Raw genomic sequence first — 17,669 nt, 5'->3', positions numbered from 1 at the left:
ATTCCTATTAAAATCTCAAGAACATTCTTCATAGAAATACCCAAAAAAAAAGCAATCATGAATTTTATTTGGAAAAATTAGAGAGCCAGAATAGCCAAAGAAATCCTTAGCAAGAAAAGTGAAGCAGGAAGCATCACAATACCAGACCTTAAACTATACCACAGAGCAATACTAAAAAAAAACAGCATGATATTGGCACAAAAATACACTTGGAAACTACTTTTAATGTACCATGTTGGTATGACTATGTTATGTAGACAATTCAGTTAATATCTGTAGTTTAGCAAAGTTACATTCACAATCAGTATGTAGAAGTCTGTTGTATTCCAGCAAATAGGCAACTAACAGAGATTAAGGTATATAGAAAGATCTCCTTAATGATAAAATGAAAAATTGAAATACTTAAGAATAAAGAGATATAATAGATCTCCATGGATGAAATTTTAGAGCACTTCAAGATTTAGAAGCCTCAATATTGTAAAGATGGTCATTTACCTTCCATTTTTTATTGCAATGTAGTCCCAACCAAAATATTTTTGAACCATTTGAAAATTAAAGACATATGCCCCATTACCTCTAACCACTTGAGTGTGTACTTAAACAATGACACTCCTTTATAACCATCGTGTACCCATGGAACTCTGGAGATTAACATGATAATGACATCTAATCCACAGATTGAATTCACATTTTGCTAATTGCCCCAATAATGCTGCTGTCTTCCAGCATCTCAATCCAGGATCACATGGCACATTTAGTTGTCTATCTCTTTGGTCTCCTTCCATCAGGAACAGTTTTTTGGTCTTTTCATACAAACAACAATAAAGTTGGTAAGGATGTGGGGGTGGGGGAAAGGCACACTCATACATTGCTGGTGGGACTGCAATGATGTAACCATTCATTTTTAAACTTTCCCTAGTAAACTCAAAATTCTATAAATGCTCATTTTCAAAAGAGCATTTTAAAATGCTTTAAAAGTGCTTTAAAACTTCTGTACAAGTTTCTCTACCAAGAGGGCTTAAAACGAGTGACTTCCCAATTAGCTATGAATCCTTCTCCAGTCTTGGCTTCCATGTACCATTCTCCATTTTAAGGAAACGGCATTCCTTTGAAAATGTCTAATCTAGATCTGGGGTAGGGAAAAGTACAAGATGACCTTGTAACACTTTGATGTACAAAAGAATAATAATAATAATAATAATAATAATAATAATAATAAGAAGAAGAAGAAGAAGAAGAAGAAGAAGAAGAAGAAGAAGAAATAATCCCCAAAGAAATGTAGACATGTCAAAGGGACATAGAAAGCAGTTAAAGAGATTCTCACAGACATAATCTGGAAAACTTCCTGAATGAAATTTATGAAATGATAATATTTAAAATAACATCAAAACATCAAATAGCTAGGAAATCTAAGGAGAGATTGTAGGGAAGAGATTAAAAGATTCTACACTGAAATACGAAAATTTTTCTTGGAATAAATTAAAGAACTAAATAAATTGAAGAATATACCATTTTGAGGGTTAGAAGATTCAGGATTATGAAGATATCATTTCTCTTCCAAATTGTTGTATACGTTCAGCCCAGTCCTATTTATTCTTGTGAATATTTTACAGATGTGCTCTAAGATGCTTTCATATAGACTGTTTCAGGATCCTCAAGAGGACTGAAGTTTTGAACTCACTCTTAGCAGCTTAGTTAACTTGCCACAGGTTGTACAACTAGTAGGAGAAGATAGCACCTTAAGCATCTCTATATTATACGTTATTTCTTTTTTTTTTTTTTAATATTTATTCTTTAGTTCTCGGCGGACACAACATCTTTGTTGGTATGTGGTGCTGAGGATCGAACCCGGGCCGCACGCATGCCAGGTGAGCGCGCTACCGCTTGAGCCACATCCCCAGCCCTATACGTTATTTCTTACTGTATTCATTCTTCCCTCTTAAACTAGCCCTATTCTTGCTGGGTACATTTCTTCCTCCTAGCATCTCTGCACTTGGGAAATGTGCTAAAGGATCTAACTCGCCTGAAACCCAAATTCCAAGTCCCTTTTTTTTTTTTCTTTTTAACCTGCTGTATACTAAAGAATTTGAATTCGTTTAAGTAAATCCCTTGAATTTAAAGTTAGAAACAATTTTCCTTACAACACTGAAGTTTATAGACTGATTGTCAACAGCCACTTTGTCCCTTGTCTTCTTTTTAACAAATGCTATTCAAGGTTCTCCCCGGATGGAAATGTGACTTAAATATTTAAATGACTCTGAAGTGGTTCTAGCTGGTTCTAGGAATTAAGACCCCATCTCAAGAAATTCCTAAATTATTTGGGATCCTGTGAGATTTCATGTGACAAAGACAAACATTTTCTCGCATGAGAGAGCTGGATAGTTTGTCTTAGCTACAAATCTTTTGGTTATCCACTGAATAGTTCTTTTCCTTTCTCACCTCTCTTTGAAGCTGAGTTTGATGTTAAAAGGGGATTTGTAATTTTAATAATAATAATAATATTATTATTATTACTATTATTATTACAGTGCTAGGGATTGAAGCCAGGGCCTCCAACATGCTAGGCAATCACTGAGCTATATCTCCAGTCCAAAGGCAGATTTATTTTAAAAAAAATTCAATCTTATTTGGGCTAAGCTATTATCTGATAATATTCCTCATGAAATAAAATGTTCAGTGTTAGGCAACTTTCCTCAATTTTATCAGTATCCCTTGGATTCACACTGAAGATCAAGATTACATTTGAAATATAATGTATAATAATAATTGAGCATATAATTTGAAAAGAATGTAGATATACCTATTAGCTGTGGTGGTGGGACACTAAGGATTTGTTCAAGAAATGTTGAAGAATTACAGGACTTTAGTGAATTATTGTGAATATGGTAATGAGGACAGTGAAGCTAGAGTTGCACAAGGTAAAAAAAAGGGGGGGCTATAATCTGGAAACCAGGTCACAGGATAAACAGAGATGCCTCACCTAAGAGGAAACTTGAGGACATAACAGTATCTCAAACATTGGAAGTGAAAAGGGATTTTAGAGTTAAAGAACCTGTTTGTACTTTGGGGGAAAAATATGACCAAAGACTGGGATTCATAGGCATATTTCCCCCAAAGAAGCCATATTACGATTAAAATAGTTCTAAAGCGGAACCTGTGATCTTGTGATTTCTGTTATTAGGGAAACATTCAAAGCAAAAACTAGATGACCACTGTCTTACTTCATTTCTGCTGCTATAACAAAATACCACAGACGGACTGGGTCATTTATAAACAACAGAAATTAATTTCTCACAGCTCTGGAAGCTGGGAGGTTCTAGATCAAGGAGGCAGCAGATTGCATGCCTGGTGAATACTAGCTCTCTAAGATGTTGCGTGTTGCTGTGTTTTCAGATGACAGAGCAGAAAGGGAAAAGGGGGGGTGTGAATGATGTGTGGAGCCTCTTGTATAAGGGCATTGATTCTGTCCACAAATACAGAGCCCTTCTCTGGCATTGGAGCATTAGCTGTACCCTTTCACTCTCCTAAGCCCTCATGCCTGCACCTCTGATGAGCCAAGGTATTTTCCCGCATGGAGCCCAGGAATGGACAGTCACTGGTTTGCCGATGATCCGCCCATCTTTGGTCAGCTTCCAGATCTGCAGATGAGAGTTGGCATGGGCAATTTCACTGGTTTCACTGAGGTCCAACCAGACCTTCCTTTTGCCACAACAGAGGACACTGGGGCAAGCCTTTTCTGAAGCCTGAGCGTCCTCCTGGCTGCAGCTGTGACAGCAAAAGGAAAGAACCCAATATAGTGTTAAGGTTTTCATAATTATATAAAAGATTTAAACATTAAATACTTGTAAATATTAATGACATGCTACATATATATATACACACATATTCACACAATTGTCTTCATTTGTTGGCAGTGCACAAATGATTACATAGTACAGAGATTATATTGACTTAAGTTTGTTTCTGAATAGTTCAGTGGTTCCTGTTAGGTTTCTATCTTTCATTGTTAACCAAAACATCCTGAATGCAATGTATGACTCTCTCTATATGTATGTATGTAGGTATGTATGTATGTGTATATATATTATATATATAATAGATATATATATAATAGATATAGATATATAGAGAGATATATAGATATAGACATTTAAATAAATATAATATCTACAAAATGTTCAGGCCAAATCCAGCCTGCCACCTGTTTTTTTTTTTCCCACTGGGGGTTGGGGGTGGTACTGGGGATTGAACTCAAGGGCATTTGACCACTGAGCCACATCACCCACCTTATTTTGTATTTTATTTATTTAGAGACATAGTCTCAGGGAATTGCTTAGCACCTCACTTTTGCTGAAGCTGGCTTTGACTTCACCATCCTCCTGCCTCAGCCTCCCAGTTCAATGTAAATAAGATTTTATTAAAACACAATAGTGCTCATTTATTTTATAAATTATCTAATTGCTTTTTTGCTATAACACCAGAGTAGAGACCCATCAGCCTACAAAGCCTAAAGGATTTACCATCTATTCTGTTACCAAAAAAAGTGTGCTGACCCCTGAGCTTGATGAATGTATCACACTGGGAGCTAACTACTCCACTGGCTCTTCCAAAAAGTGTCTGTTTTATGTACAGGAATTCCCTCTTCTGGGTTTTGACTAATGTGTTTAAAATAGAATATGATATGAATCAAAATAGCCTAAATGTCTATATCGGTATATGCACTGAATATTGCTTTGCATGACCATTTTATAGCTGGTCATATATATACATATATATGTATATATTTATACATGTATGTATTTTATTTTTTTTATTTTTTTTTTTTATTGGTCGTTCATAACATTACATAGTTCTTAATACATCATATTACACGGTTTGATTCAAGTGGATTATGAACTCCCGCTTTTACCCCGTATACAAATTGCTGTATCACATCAGTTACCCTTCCATTGATTGACATATTGCCTTTCTAGTGTCTGATGTATTCTGCTGTCTGTCCTATTGTCTACTATCCCCCCTCCCCTCCCCTCCCCTTTTCTCTCTCTACCCCTTCTACTGTAAATCATGTCTTCCATTTGTATTCTCTTGACTTACCCCTCCTTACCTCTTATATGACATTTTGTATAACCCTGAGGATCGCCTTCCATTTCCATGCAATTTCCCTTCTCACTCCCTTTCCCTCCCACCTCTCATCCCTGTTTACTGTAAATATTCTTCTCAAGCTCTTCGTCCCTACCCTGTCCTTGTTTACACCCCTTATATCAAAGGAGTCATTTGGTATTCGTTTTTTAAAGCTTGACTAGCTTCACTTAGCATAATCTGCTCTAATGCCATCCATTTCCCTCCAAATTCTATAATTTTGTCATTTTTTAATGCAGAGTAATACTCCATAGTGTATAAATGCCACATTTTTTTTATCCATTCATCTATTGAAGGGCATCTAGGCTGGTTCCACAGTCTTGCTATCGTGAATTGAGCTGCTATGAACATCGATGTAGCAGTGTCCCTGTAGCATGCTCTTGTTAGGGCTTTAGGGAATAGACCGAGAAGGGGAATAGCTGGGTCAAATGGTGGTTCCATTCCCAGCTTTCCGAGAAATCTCCATACTGCTTTCCAAATTGGCTGCACCAATTTGCAGTCCCACCAGCAATGAACAAGAGTGCCCTTTTCCCCGCATCCTCTCCAGCACTTATTGTTGTTTGACTTCCTAATGGCTGCCAGTCTTACTGGAGTGAGATGGTATCTTAGGGTAGTTTTGATTTGCATTTCTCTGACTGCTAGCGATGGTGAGCATTTTTTCATGTACTTGTTGATTGATTGTATGTCCTCCTCTGAGAAGTGTCTGTTCAGGTCCTTGGCCCATTTATTGATTGGGTTATTTGTTATCTTATTGTCTAATTTTTTGAGTTCTTTGTATATTCTGGTTATTAGGGCTCTATCTGAAGTGTGTGGAGTAAAGATTTGTTCCCAGGGTGTAGGCTCCCTATTTATCTCTCTTATTGTTTCTTTTGCTGAGAAAAAACTTTTTAGTTTGAGTAAGTCCCATTTGTTGATTCTATTTGTTAACTCTAGCGCTATGGGTGTCCTATTGAGGAATTTGGAGCCCGATCCCACAGCGTGTAGATCATAACCAACTTTTTCTTCTATCAGATGCCGTGTCTCTGATTTAATATCAAGCTCCTTGATCCATTTTGAGTTAACTTTTGTGCACGGCGAGAGATAGGGATTCAGATTCATTTTGGTGCAAATGGATTTCCAGTTTTCCCAGCACCATTTGTTGAAGATGCTATCCTTCCTCCATTGCATGCTTTTAGCCCCTTTATCAAAAATAAGATAGTTGTAGTTTTGTGGATTAGTTACTGTGTCCTCTATTCTGTACCATTGGTCCACCCGCCTGTTTTGGTACCAGTACCATGCTGTTTTTGTTACTATTGCTCTGTAGTATAGCTTGAAGTCTGGTATCGCTATACCGCCTGATTCACACTTCCTGCTTAGTATTGTTTTTGCTATTCTGGGTCTTTTATTATTCCATATGAATTTCATGATTCTTTTATCTATTTCTACAAGATATGCTGTTGGGATTTTGATTGGCATTGCATTGAACTTATAGAGAACTTTTGGTAATATCGCCATTTTGATGATGTTAGTTCTGCCTATCCATGAGCAGGGTATGTTTTTCCATCTTCTAAGGTCTTCTTCTATGTCTTTCTTTAGGGTTCTGTAATTTTCATTGTATAAATCTTTCACCTCTTTTGTTAGGTTGATTCCCAAGTATTTTATTTTTTGGGGGGATATTGTGAATGGAGTAGTTGTCCTCATTTCCGTTTCAGAGGATTTGTCGCTCATATACAGGAACGCCTTTGATTTATGCGTGTTGATCTTATATCCTGCCACTTTGCTGAATTCATTTATTAGCTCTAATAGCTTCTTTGTAGACCCTTTTGGGTCTGCTAGGTATAGAATCATATCATCTGCAAATAGTGATAATTTAAGTTCTTCTTTTCCTATTTTTATGCCTTTAATTTCTTTTGACTGTCTAATTGCTCTGGCCAGTGTTTCGAGGACTATGTTGAACAGAAGTGGTGAGAGAGGGCATCCCTGTCTTGTACCAGATCTTAGAGGGAATGCCTTCAATTTTTCTCCATTCAGAATGATGCTGGCCTGTGGCTTATCATAGATTGCTTTTACAATGTTGAGGTATGATCCTGTTATCCCTAATTTTTCTAGCGTTTTGAACATAAAGGGATGCTGTACTTTGTCGAATGCTTTTTCTGCATCTATTGAGATGATCATATGGTTCTTATTTTTAAGTCTATTGATGTGGTGAATACCATTTATTGATTTCCGTATATTAAACCAGCCTTGCATCCCAGGGATGAATCCTACTTGATCATGATGTATAATTTTTTTGATATGTATTTGAATCCGATTCGCCAGAATTTTATTGAGGATTTTTGCGTCAAGGTTCATTAGAGATATTGGTCTGTAGTTTTCCTTCTTTGATGTGTCTTTGTCTGGTTTCGGAATCAGGGTGATGTTGCCGTCGTAGAATGAATTTGGAAGTTCTCCCTCTTTTTCTATTTCCTGAAATAGCTTGAAAAGTATTGGTGTTAGTTCCTCTTTAAAGGTTTTGTAAAACTCTGCTGTATACCCATCCGGTCCTGGGCTTTTCTTAGTTGGTAGTCTTTTGATGGTTTCTTCTATTTCCTCTATTGTTATTGGTCTGTTTAGGTTGTCTATATCCTCCTGGCTCAATCTGGGCAGATCATAGGACTCAAGGAATTTATCTATGCCTTCACTATCTTCTATTTTATTGGAGTATAAGGATTCAAAGTAATTTCTGATTATCTTCTGTATTTCTGAAGTGTCTGTTGTGATATTGCCTTTTTCATCCCGTATGCTAGTAATTTGGGTTCTCTCTCTTCTTCTCTTCGTTAGCATGGCTAAGGGTCTGTCAATTTTATTTATTTTTTCAAAGAACCAGCTTTTAGTTTTGTCAATTTTTTCAATTGTTTCTTTTGTTTCAATTTCATTAATTTCAGCTCTGATTTTAATTATTTCTTGCCTTCTACTTCTTTTGCTGTTGTTTTGCTCTTCTTTTTCTAGGATTTTGAGATGAAGTATGAGATCATTTATTTGTTGGTTTTTTCTTTTTTTGAGGAATGAACTCCAAGCAATGAATTTTCCTCTTAGAACTGCTTTCAATGTGTCCCATAGATTCCGATATGTTGGGTCTGTGTTTTCATTTAACTCTAGGAATTTTTTAATTTCCTCCTTGATGTCTTCTAAAACCCATTGATCACTCAGCAACCTATTGTTCATTCTCCAGGTGATGCTTGCTTTTTCCTTTCTTCTTTTATCATTGATTTTCAGTTTCATTCCATTATGATCAGATAAGATGCATGGTATTATCTCTACCCCTTTGTATTGTCTAAGAGTTGCCCTGTGACATAGTATATGGTCTATTTTTGAGAAGGTTCCATGTGCTGCTGAGAAAAAAGTGTAGCTACTTGATGTTGGGTGGTAGAGTCTATATATGTCAATTAAGTCTAGGTTGTTAATTGTGTTATTGAGTTCTATATTTTCCTTATTTAACTTTTGTTTGGAAGATCTGTCCAGTGGTGAGAGAGGTGTGTTGAAGTCTCCCATGATTATTGTATGTTGGTCTATTAGACTCTTGAACTTGAGAAGAGTTTGCTTGATGAATACAGCTGCACCATTATTTGGGGCATATATATTTATGATTGTTATGTCTTGTTGGTGTATGGTTCCCTTGAGCAGTATGAAGTGTCCTTCTATATCCCTTTTGATTAGCTTTGGCTTGAAATCTATTTTATTAGATATGAGTATGGACACTCCTGCTTGTTTCCGCGGTCCATATGAGTGATATGATTTTTCCCAACCTTTCACCTTCAGTCTATGTATATCTTTTCCTATCAAATGCGTCTCCTGTAGACAGCATATTGTTGGGTCTTGTTTTTTGATCCATTCTACTAGCCTGTGTCTCTTAATTGGTGAGTTTAAGCCATTAACATTTAGGGTTATTATTGAGATATGGTTTGTTCTTCTATCCATATTTGTTTATTGATGTTACTAAACCTGATTTGTTATCCTCTATGACTACTTTCCCCCCTTTACTGTCCTACCTCCCATTGTTGGTTTTCAATGTTGTTTTCCATTTCCTCTTCCTGTAATGTTTTGCCAAGGATTTTTTGAAGAGATGGTTTTCTAGCTGCGAATTCTTTTAACTTTTGTTTATTGTGGAAGGTTTTAATTTCATCTTCTAACCTGAAGCTTAATTTCGCCGGATACACGATTCTTGGTTGGAGCCCATTGTCTTTCAGTGTTTGAAATATGTTATTCCAGGATCTTCTAGCTTTCAGAGTCTGTGTTGAGAGATCAGCTGTTATCCTGATTGGTTTACCCCTAAATGTAATCTGCTTTCTTTCTCTTGCAACTTTTAAAATTCTCTCCTTATTCTGTATGTTGGACATCTTCATTATAATGTGTCTAGGTGTGGATCTCTTATGATTTTGCACATTCGGCGTCCTGTAGGCTTCTAGGATTTGGGATTCTGTCTCAATCTTCAATTCTGGGAAGTTTTCTCGTATTATTTCACTGAATAGACTGTTTATTCCTTTGGAATGGAGCTCTGTGCCTTCCTGTATCCCAATGACTCTTAAATTTGGTCTTTTGATATTGTCCCATAATTCTTGGATGTTCTGCTCATGGTTTCTTAGCAGACTTGCTGAGCTGTCTATGTTCTTTTCCAGTTGAAATACTTTGTCTTCATTGTCTGATGTTCTCTCTTCTAAGTGATCTACTCTGCTGGTAGTATTCTCAATTGAGTTTTTAAGTTGGTTTATTGTTTCCTGCATTTCTAGAATTTCAATTTGTTTGTTTTTTATTACCTCTATCTCCCTGTGAAATTGATCTTTGACTTCCTGGATTTGTTTGTCAATGTGATCTTTCATTGTCTGATTTTGCTGTCTCATGTCTTCCTTGAGACTCCAGATCATCTGAAGCATATATATCCTGAACTCTTTATCTGATATTCCATCTGTTGCAGCTATTACCTCTTCTAAAGTTGAGTTGACCTGCATTGCTTGTGGTCCTTTCTTTCCTTGTCTTTTCATACTGCCCGCGTTTCTTTCTGCTTGGTGCAACTGTTGTGTTTTGAAATTTACCCCCTATTTATTTATGTTGCTCTTGTATACTTGAAAAGTCTCCCTTGCAGGTGCGGGCGGCGGCTGTGCCCCTACTCCAATTGGGGTGACGTGTCTATCACGCTGGCGGCTCTCTGGGCCTGTTCCGGGAGTGGAAGGCGGCTCTGCTCTGTCCCTATTCCAATTGGGGTGTCGTGACTACAATGCTGGCAGATCGCTGGGCCTCTTCCGGGCGTGGGCGGTGGGCTTGGCTGGTGGGATTCCACCTAATGGCAGTCCCTAACCTCCCTGCTTGCTAATTAATGGCTTCTCTGAGGCGCCACGCCTTCTATAGCTGCGGGGCAGGCCGCGCGAATCAGTTGGCCTGGATCTCCGGGGTCCTGCTGCTGGGTGTTTTGATGTTACAAGCTGTTGGAGAGTGGTGGTGTATTCTTCAGCTTTCCCGGATGGTGGCCACTGACTGCCTGGATGGAGTGTCCGCTGTTTTGATGTTGCACTCTGAAGGAGAGTGGCGGTGTATCCTTCAGCTTTCCCGGATGGTGGCCGCTGACTGGCTCGGCGGAGTGTCCGCTGTGGGGGATGGGACTGTACCGCTTCCTTCCCCTTCTGAGAACCCGTGCTCGGCCCAAGGGTCCGTGTGGGCTTGGCTGGTGGGATTCCACCTAATGGCCTTCCCTAACCTCCCTGCTTGCCAATTAATGGCTTCACTGGGGCGCCACGCCTTCTGTAGCCGCAGGGCAGGCCACGCGAATCAGTTGGCCTGGCTCTCCGGGCCCTGCTGCAGGCTGCTGGGATCCCTGGCACTCTATCACTTTGATTTTTTCTGCTTGCCCCTCCCCCAGCGCTGGCTAGCCAGGTTTCCTTTTGGCTGCTACTGGGAGGAGGGGTTGGAGGTCAGGTGTCTCTGGTTTCCCCCTAGCCTGTATGGAGGCTCAGCTTGATACTCCCTCTCCCGGCAAGCCTAGGAGAGATTTTATGCGAATTCCCACTGTCTGGGGGGTGAGCTGAATGACACCGACCTGTTTTGATGTCGCACTCTGAAGGAGAGTGGCGGTGTATCCTTCAGCTTTCCCGGATGGTGGCCGCTGACTGGCTCGGCGGAGTGTCCGCTGTGGGGGATGGGACTGTACCGCTTCCTTCCCCTTCTGAGAACCCGTGCTCGGCCCAAGGGTCCGTGTGGGCTTGGCTGGTGGGATTCCACCTAATGGCCTTCCCTAACCTCCCTGCTTGCCAATTAATGGCTTCACTGGGGCGCCACGCCTTCTGTAGCCGCAGGGCAGGCCACGCGAATCAGTTGGCCTGGCTCTCCGGGCCCTGCTGCAGGCTGCTGGGATCCCTGGCACTCTATCACTTTGATTTTTTCTGCTTGCCCCTCCCCCAGCGCTGGCTAGCCAGGTTTCCTTTTGGCTGCTACTGGGAGGAGGGGTTGGAGGTCAGGTGTCTCTGGTTTCCCCCTAGCCTGTATGGAGGCTCAGCTTGATACTCCCTCTCCCGGCAAGCCTAGGAGAGATTTTATGCGAATTCCCGCTGTCTGGGGGGTGAGCTGAATGACACCGACCTGTTTTGATGTCGCACTCTGAAGGAGAGTGGCGGTGTATCCTTCAGCTTTCCCGGATGGTGGCCGCTGACTGGCTCGGCGGAGTGTCCGCTGTGGGGGATGGGACTGTACCGCTTCCTTCCCCTTCTGAGAACCCGTGCTCGGCCCAAGGGTCCGTGTGGGCTTGGCTGGTGGGATTCCACCTAATGGCCTTCCCTAACCTCCCTGCTTGCCAATTAATGGCTTCACTGGGGCGCCACGCCTTCTGTAGCCGCAGGGCAGGCCACGCGAATCAGTTGGCCTGGCTCTCCGGGCCCTGCTGCAGGCTGCTGGGATCCCTGGCACTCTATCACTTTGATTTTTTCTGCTTGCCCCTCCCCCAGCGCTGGCTAGCCAGGTTTCCTTTTGGCTGCTACTGGGAGGAGGGGTTGGAGGTCAGGTGTCTCTGGTTTCCCCCTAGCCTGTATGGAGGCTCAGCTTGATACTCCCTCTCCCGGCAAGCCTAGGAGAGATTTTATGCGAATTCCCGCTGTCTGGGGGGTGAGCTGAATGACACCGACCTGTTTTGATGTCGCACTCTGAAGGAGAGTGGCGGTGTATCCTTCAGCTTTCCCGGATGGTGGCCGCTGACTGGCTCGGCGGAGTGTCCGCTGTGGGGGATCATGTATGTATTTTATATATATGTATTTTTAAATGTTTTTTTATACCTTTAATTATTTATTTTTATATGGTGCTGAGGATGGAACGCAGCACCTTGCCCGTGCTAGGCAAGTGGTCCATAACTGAGCTATAACCGCAGCCCCTGTATGCATTTCTTAATGTGTAATTTTTGCAATCTATTTTATGGACTCATGTCTCCTCTGAATTCGTGATCACTTAGACTTTATTCAAGTCCAAGAGCCATACACTTTTCAACATTCTGAATCATACTTCCTTTGGCTGTGAGATGAAATATATTTTATAGGAAGTTGTATGATAGTTCTTAATGTTACTAAAAACTACAGATGTGAACACCTCTTCTTTTTGCCCCAAGGCCTTGAGGGTCTTTTTTCCTCATTGTGTGAAATATAAAAGAATCATATTACAGAAATATAAAGAGAAAATAATGGAAGTTGACATTTATTGAGCTTCCATGGTATTATGTATACCATGTACATTCTCTCATTTCATTTACACAATAACTTTAAGAGAGTGGTGTATTACCCCTTCTTTACAAATGCAGAAACAAAGGCTTAATTAGGACACTAGCCCAAGATCACACAACCCATAACCAACAGAGCTGGAGCTCACACGTAGAGTTGTCAGATTATCAAGGCAAGGCTCTTAACCACTATCTCATTATTAAATAATAAGTATGAGTATTTATACACTTTAAAATACCTTCAAACGAGGTGACAGATATTAATTAGCTTGATTTAATTATTTGTAAATCATAAACATCACTTTATACCCCACCAACACATATAATTATAAATTATAATTTATGTATAGTTTACTATATATTAAGTATATATACAATATGTATGCTATAGTATATATTTTATATATATATATACATATGTGTGTGTGTGTGTGTGTGTGTGTGTGTGTGTGTGTATATATATATATATATATATAGAGAGAGAGAGAGAGAGAGAGAGAATCAGTTTTTAAATAAAAAATACTTTCACCTGCCTTTAAACATGTTAAGATAACCAGGCTAGAGAATATTACAGAGTTACCTGGTTAACTGATATCTTCGTTTCTCTCATTGGCAGACATCAGTGGGAATGTCCTTACTGCCATTCCTCTCTTCTTGCCTAACGTCCCTTCTCCATTCCCCACACACCTGTATACTCTGGAGTGAGTTGGGAAATCATGCCTTTGTGGGGTCTCTAAAGACTAAGTTACAAAGATGTGAGGATATTTGAAAAATCTCAAAATTTACAAATACAGAGACAGATGAGGTGGGTCTCCTGTGACGATCTTTATTCATTTATTTACTTGAGAAAAGGTACTGCAGCGACTTTAGGCCCAGCCAGGCTGGTGCAGCTTACATTTGTCAACTCTGCAGTTTATTCCAGGAATGCCTGGGTGGTCCTGTCATATAAAACTTATTAGTGTCACTTCACATGGGGAAAGAGAGGATGGCAAGTGCATCATTCTCATCGGGTAAACAACCCGGTAGTGCCCTGATGTCGAGAAACACCACAAGAATAACAGCTGCTCCTCTGTTTACTATCTAAGGCTGCACAAGGATTATCCCCCGACACACTGAAACCAGAGAAAGATGTGCGGGCCTTGGGTTGGATCCCCTGCGCCAAAAAAATCACAAAATAAACCAGAAAGGATGTAGAGGTAAAGATCTTGGAAAGGAAGAGAGAAAATGATCACGATAAACTATAATTGTAAACATAAAAACCCAAACTACAAACAACAGAAGAACGTGACTCTGGTGAAGGTGAAGAGTAATCACACTGTCATTGAGATCTTCTGATTTTAAAATATGTTTATCCTCCCAACTCTGAAAATTCTCTTCCAGACCATGTCCTCAAATTACCCAGAGGAATCTTTCTGAACTGGTACAAAGAATATAGTAAGCTAATTAAGCACTTTTCCTAAGCAGCCTATTAAAAAACAACAACAACAATACCCAAAACCCCTCAGGGGAGTTTTGGCATGTTTATCATCTGAAAACCACCAGCCACGCTCAGTTTGTCCCCTCTCCTGAAATAGAGGTGGTCCTCAACACTTTTCCACTCAGGTGAATGGGGTTTCTGATCATGACCAAAGGAAAATCAACTCCCAGAGAAAGGTTTGTCACAGCCCTTCCAATAACCATTGTCCCTGCACGTCCTATAATAATGCTTGAAATCAGACTGCACTGATCCAGTTAGAGGCCAGGATTAAAGAAATCTGCTTAGAATTGAATTGAGTCAGCAGAGCTACCTACTGCCAAGAGAAATGCATTCCACAGAGTGCCCTTCAGAGAACCTCTCCTTACCAGACTGCAAACCTTTGACTTCTTTTCACTTGATACATAAACACCCAGAATTCATTTCAACATGGCTGTAAATATGTGTTCATACATGTTCAGAGCATATTACTTACACTTCCATTTTTCCTGAACAGTATATTCAGTCTTACACAGGACTTTGTTATTCTAACTCTGGGGTAAAAAATGAAATGTGTATAGTTTGGGTATAAATTGCATACATTCTAGATAATTTCTCTGTATAATTTTATAGGGTTTTAAATACATCAGAATAATGAAAGAGTTTAAACATTACCTTTCAAATTAGAACCAGGTTTTCTGAGTTTAAGCCTTTAATAAAAATTTTTAAAAATGAGCAGTGGAGCTTATACAATCTGTCCCTGCTTTTTTTCACTCATGCTTTTTCATCTACGCATTTGTTTCTCATGCCATACTTGATTTTATCTATGGCTATTGTATTTGGTCTAGAATGTTCTCTTACTACATATCCTCATGCATATGTATTTGCATTAATATTATCCATCCAAGTCTAAAACTCTGAGGTGGAGGGCTCTATAGGATTGAACACAGTGGGTTTTAACTTGACTCCAAATACCTAAATAGTCTTTGCTCATCTACCCCCTAAGTATTATGCATTATGAGCTGAGAATTTCAGGTCAACTAGTGTTAATAGTAGTAACTATAGGAATGAATTGTACAGGCATCATCAGTAGCATCCTGGACCAACTAGACAAACTCTCAGAAATATTCAAGAAAACTGAGAATGCAGATTTTATTTTGACATTATATTTTTAAACTGGTTACCAGGGAGAGGGGAATTATCACACCTAAATATAGCTACAATATTGAAAGAGTGTCTTCAACATACAGAAATACAAATCAAAACCACACTGAGATGCCATTTCACACTCATGAGGATAGCTGTTATAAAACAAAACAAAAACAAAGCAGAACAAGTGTTGGCCAAGACAGGGAGAAACTACAATACCTGTACACAGGGCACAGAAATATAAATGGGGCAGGTGCTATGGCACACAGTATGCTAATTCCTCAAGATGTTAAATACCATTTGATCCAATAATTCCACTCCTGGGTGCATGCCTAAAAGAACTGAAAGCAGAGACTCAAACATGTGCATACCCATGATCATAGCAGCATTTTTCACAAGAGTTGAAAGGTGGACACAACCGAAATGACAATGGATGGATAAATGAATAAATAAAATGATATACACATACAATGGAGTAGAATCTGACCTGAAAAAGGAAAGAAATTTGAAAGGGTGTTTGAATGTAGTACCTCTTAAAATTCATAGGTTGAAACCTAACCCCCAAAGCTATAGTATGAAGAGGTGGAATTTTGGGGAAGTGATCAGATCATTAGGACAAAGCTCTCATTAGTGGAATTTATGCCCTTATAAAAGAGGCCCAAGAGAGAGCCCTTACTCCTTCCATCACGTGAGTGCACAACTAGAAGACCCTATCTATGAACCAGAAAGTGGGCCTTTCCCAAACGTTGAATCTGCCAGCATCTTATCCTGGACTGTCCAGCTTCTAGAACTGTGAAAAATAAATTTCTGCTGTTTAAAAGATATCCAGCTTGTGGTATTTTGTTATAGTAGCCTGAATGAACTAAGACAACATGCTAAAACATGAATGAACCTTAAAGATTATGATTACTAAAATAAATCAGATATAAAAGGACAAATATTTTAAGCTCCTAATTATATGAAGTACCAGAAATAGTCGAATTCACAGGAACAGGAAGTAGAATGATGATTTCCAGAGGCTGAATGGAGGTGGCAATGAGGAGTTAGTGTTTAAGGAGTGTGGAGTTTTAGTATTAAAAAGCTCTGGGGATGCATGGTTGTGCTGATTATACAATACGAATTCTCTTAACTTATACTTAAAATAGTTGAAATAGTGAATTTTGTGTTATGCATATTTTATAATGAAGAAAGAGGAAGCATCAACATCAACAAAACTTTAATCAGGCAAGAACACCAGTACTTCATCTCACTAGGCTTCAAGTTTCTCATCAGTGAAACAGAGCAAATATCTGCTTCATAAAATTGTAGGGAGGATAAAATAAAATACACAAAAGCAGTTTGGAAATCCTATATTACTATAAAATGTTATTTGGTAGTTCACCAAAGCGTATTTTAAATGCCACCACTTCCAAGGAGCCTTTTAAACAACCTAAGCAGAAACCATCTGTCTCTCCTTAGAAGCCCCACCCAACAGCCTTTATGACTTCTATCACATGCGCCTTAATTATCCAAGTTCATGTCCCATGTTTACAACATGATCACAAATTTCATGAACTCAGCAATCTATGGTTCAGCATTCTGTGGTTCTTTTTATCCCTTTGAGGTTTCAAGGGTCTAGAGAAAAAAAAAAAAGCCTGAGATTTGACGAGAGAGACACAAAATTTCCATGGGGAAGTACCTGGGAGGCTTCTGTTTGGGGTGTCTCTTGGAGTCAGGTATCCAGCCACCTGATGAACCTATCCACCAACACCCCTGTGCCACACTAGAATGACAAGACCTGGCCCCTTTCCTCAACCCACACCTGTGCAGACATTGCTAATCAACTGTGGACTCTGTCTGCCTGAGCCTGGAGGGGACCAGGGATTTTTTCAACATGGCTCTGGGCAGCCATGACTAATTAATCAGCTGGCTTAAAGTCACTATGAGAAAGATAAGGGTTAAAAAAGAAAGAAGGGGCTGGAATTGTAGCTCAGCAGTAGAGAGCTCGCCTAGCATATGCAAGGGCTTGGGTTCAATCCTCAGCACCACATAAAAATAAATAAATTAAATAAAGGTATTGTGTCCAACTACACCTAAAAGTAAATATTTAAAAAAGAAAGAAAGAAGTCACTTCGGCTCTGGCAAGTGAATTGATGAGACTTGAAAAGGGCAGTCAAACCTTGGATACCATCTCACGTTAGGGCTGAGAGAAAAATGCCCAACCTATAGTTACACAAGGAGATC

This window comes from Urocitellus parryii, chromosome 11 (genome assembly GCF_045843805.1).
Source record: "Urocitellus parryii isolate mUroPar1 chromosome 11, mUroPar1.hap1, whole genome shotgun sequence".
Lineage (NCBI taxonomy): Eukaryota > Metazoa > Chordata > Mammalia > Rodentia > Sciuridae > Urocitellus > Urocitellus parryii.
Note: the sequence above shows the minus strand (reverse complement) of the source record.